Below are 3,863 nucleotides of genomic sequence, written 5' to 3'. Positions count from 1 at the left end.
CCGCGGCACACACACTCTCCCGTGCCGCAAGCACGAGCCCCATTAAATCAAATGGGACTCAAGCTTACGCATTTTTTGGCTTATGTGGGGGGGGGGTCTGAAAAGGATCCCCGGGGTAAGCCAAGGGACCATTGTATACAAATATAGAAATTTCAGAATTTAGAAATAACATTGGATCCAGAACATTTGAGAATGACAGACAATATCTTAACAGAAGCTCAAAATAAACAAAAAGACTGGACCGAACGTCAGAAGCCAGCAAGGCTGAGGCATCCGCAAAACAAGCAAGTGCTCCCTCGCTTCATGGCAACGCAAATGAGGCAAGGAAAGGAGCAAAAGCTGAGGTGCCCACAGCTCCAGCAGCTCTCTCCCTACTCCGGCCAAGTCGTAGCAACCGACGTAAACCACACTGGTATCCATAGCAAACACCAGGCTCAAACCGGATTCTCACAGACATCAGCCCTGCCCTGCAACCAGCACCGAGGGACTGGCTCATGGCTGAAGCGTCGGCCAAACAAGCCAGCTCTCCCTTGTTTCATTGCAAAGCATGCAAGGTGATAAACAAAGCCAGCCAGCTCCTCAGGGGTGACAACCCCAAACGGAATGAAAGGTGCCCAGGCCGAGGACCACACAGCGCCAGCAGGATATCTCCACACCCCAACCGATTCAAGACAACAAAGGAGAGTTGTGCCGACATCCGAAGTATGCTGCCCGACCTGAACAAGGCCTTCCTCGGTCAAGGTCAGGAATGTACTCTGGTCAGGAATGTATTTCTGGACAGGAGCAGGCAGACGAGGCCTCCCTGCACCAGCGTTTGAAGCAACTGACAGGGGTTTGAGCGGGTGAGCCTCAAACAGGTTAAACCCGGCCCCACCTCTTCTAACGGCCCACGGAGTGCTTTTTTTTTATTTCAATTGCTGGTCTCTCCAATGAGAGGCCAGCAAAGCCTCCTCCCCAGACCACCGGAGAATTTCCAGTAACTAACCTGGCTGCCGTGTTTTGTAGTCATTGGAGTTTCCAGACTAGGCACAAGGGTAGAGCACATTACAGAAATCAAGTCATGAGGTTACCAGTGCATGTACTACAGTTTCTAGGTTCCTTACTTCTCGTGAATCATTTGGTGTATCAGCCAAAGCTGATAACAGGCGCTCCTGATACCGCTGCATTCACCTGGATTGTCATGTGAAGCGAGGGATCTAACAGCACCCCCAGACTGCCAGCACAGTCCTTTGGGGAGAGCGTGACCCCATCTAGGACTGGAGGTTGCAACCCAGTACCTAGTTTGCGGGGCCCTACTGCAAGTACCTCTATTTTGTCTGGATTCAACTTGAGCTTGTTTTTCCTCATCCAGTCCATTACTGCTTCAAGACACCGATTGAGAGGAGAGATGCTATCTGTCATCGAAGCTGTTGACCGAGGCATGGAGAAGTATCTTTGGGTGTCATCAGCGTACAATAACCATCAGTTCAGCTTTGGCTGGACGTCATGCCAGTAAAAATACATTTCCACATTTCTTCCAAACTGTCTTCCTTCTTATAACCCTGGTGATCTTCCCAACCACAACTCCTTTCCTTTCATTTTACTTCTTCCAACAAGCTATGAAGCCTGGTTTGCTTGGTGGTTGGCATAACTAAGAGAGGACTCCAATCAAGTGAAGCTTCATGAAACCCTCCTCATGGCTGGTAGATATGAACAGCTGAAGCTGTGCACCTATTGGAGCCACCAGTTTGGTTGGTTTCATTACAGGGAGGAAACCTTGCTTCCAGAAACATGAGTTTTCCTTAATCCCAAAGGCTATCCAGGTAGACTTAGTCCTCCAGGTGAGTATTCTCCACTTTACTTCTAGTCCCAAACACCTTCCTTCAGGTTTTCTGCAAACCAACACCCATGAAGTGATGCCTCTTCACCTCCATCTAGTAGACTTGGGTGACAACAGAAGGACTGAAGTTCCAAAATGCAAGAAAGCTGGGAATATCTAAGCACAGCATCCCATCATTTACTACAAGGTGAAGCAAAAGTTTTGGTTCTAAAAATTCTGGAAGAACATTTAAGAAGAACATTTAAGAATGATTGAAAAGAATGACCTCTTTCCCTTCATCTTGCAGACTTGGGTGACAACAGAAGGACTGAAGTATACAAGAAGGACTTAGTATACAATAAAGTCGGAAATGTCTGAGTACAGCATCTCATCAGGTGAATGAGAAGAGGTCATAGAGAAAGCACAGGAATTCATGGTAACATCACAAAAGGGGTCTACTTTAAAGGAATGGACCAGAAGGTAAGTGATGTACAAGAATCAAACGTCTGCATGCAGAACATTGAACAACGTCTCAATAGAAGTAGACTTCAAGGATGAACAACAAGCACAACAAGGTGAAGCAAAAGTTTTGATCCTCACATTTCTGGAAGCCATCTGCAATTTCAGCCTTTTCTTTTCATACACTATCAACATTTTCATTGCTTTATATCAGGTTCCTGCAGATAGATGAGGAGAGGTCATCGAGAAAGCCCATTAATTCATACAAACATCTCAGCAGAAGTTAACTTCAAAGAAACTAAGTTAAGTGATGTAGAAGGATGAAACCTGTGAATGCAGAACATTTAAGAAGGATGGAGAACATCTCAACAGAATTCAACTTCAAGGAAACTGTCACAAGGTAAGTGATGTCCAGAAATGGACCCTGTTGATGGAGAAAAAGCCGTGAGCCTTAAGGTAAGAAGGAATAAGTTTGGCCTGAGCAGGAGCTGGCGGGTTGGTGGTCTATGGTCCTTGCTGACATGCCCAGGGTAGCACTGACCGCCACTTTTGGGGTCGGGAAGGAATTTTCCTCCAGGGCAGATTGGCCTGAGATCCTGGAGGTTTTTCGCCTTCTTCTGGGCATCCAGCAGCGTCCACCTGTTAGGATGTTTGAAAAATTAATGTATTTTGTTCCTGTTGTTGTTAACTGCCTTCAAGTTGATATTGACTCAGGGTAACCTTATGGAGAAAACACTCTCCAAGCCCCTCCATCCTCAACCACTCTGCACATTCTTTTAGGCTCTGAGCTGTAGCCTCTTTAACTGAGTCTATCCATCTGGTATGTGGTCCTATCCTCTACCATTCTCCTATCTTCTACCATTCCAAGCATTATTGCCTTCTCTATTATGGTCACATTATGAAAAGGCTTCTAGAGAGGGTTCAGACTTGGTATGTTCCCATATCCATGTCTTCCTGACCATCTATGGTATCCTCAGCATAGAACAAGCTCTTAAATGAGTTGGTTTTCTTTCTATCAGCTCACTTCACTATCCATTCCCCAGATTCCTACAGGATGATGGCAAGTACAATGGTATGAAAGATAATACTTTAGTGTTTATTGTTGTAGCTTTGCATTTGATGCTTTTGTCTAGTTCCTTCATAGCTGCCCTTCCCAGTCCTAGTCTTCTTCTGATTCCTTGGATGCAATCACCGCTCTGATTGTAGATGGATCCAGGCTATGAGAGTTTATGTCAAACCTGAGTGATCCTTACTGTTGTAAAAACCTGCCAAGCTGAACTCAGCAGAGAACAACAAGCCTCTGAAAGAAAATTAATGAAAGATATACATAGGGAATTTGGAAATATGAATTCCACTTTCAAAACTAATAAATGCTACAAGGTCTTCAGAGACCCAAATAAGAAACCTCTTACCATTTGGAAATGGGATATAGTAAGACAATGAATATTGTTCACTGCAAAACGATAGTTCAGTAAGTGTGTCCAGTAAGAGCTGATCCATTTTTTTAAAAAACCCTGCTTCCTAAAATACCATTAGATCCAGTAGCAGCACTGTTTATTAAATTTAAAAGAAAATTCAGAAGAAACATTACGCTGTCCAGACAGAA

General features: G+C 44.8%; 1 long non-coding RNA gene across 1 annotated transcript; it reads left to right on the top strand.

Moving 5' to 3' along the window:
* Positions 1–515: 515 nt before the first annotated feature.
* On the top strand, positions 516–2,965 carry LOC121931504. The gene is made up of 3 exons (XR_006104154.1): positions 516–1,820; positions 1,921–2,006; positions 2,106–2,965. It is a non-coding gene; the product is annotated as an uncharacterized LOC121931504 (long non-coding RNA).
* The last annotated feature ends 898 nt before the right edge of the window (positions 2,966–3,863 follow it).

This window comes from Sceloporus undulatus, chromosome 5 (assembly GCF_019175285.1).
Source record: "Sceloporus undulatus isolate JIND9_A2432 ecotype Alabama chromosome 5, SceUnd_v1.1, whole genome shotgun sequence".
Taxonomy (NCBI): domain Eukaryota; kingdom Metazoa; phylum Chordata; class Lepidosauria; order Squamata; family Phrynosomatidae; genus Sceloporus; species Sceloporus undulatus.
Note: the sequence above shows the minus strand (reverse complement) of the source record. Positions and strands in the feature narration are given on the sequence as shown.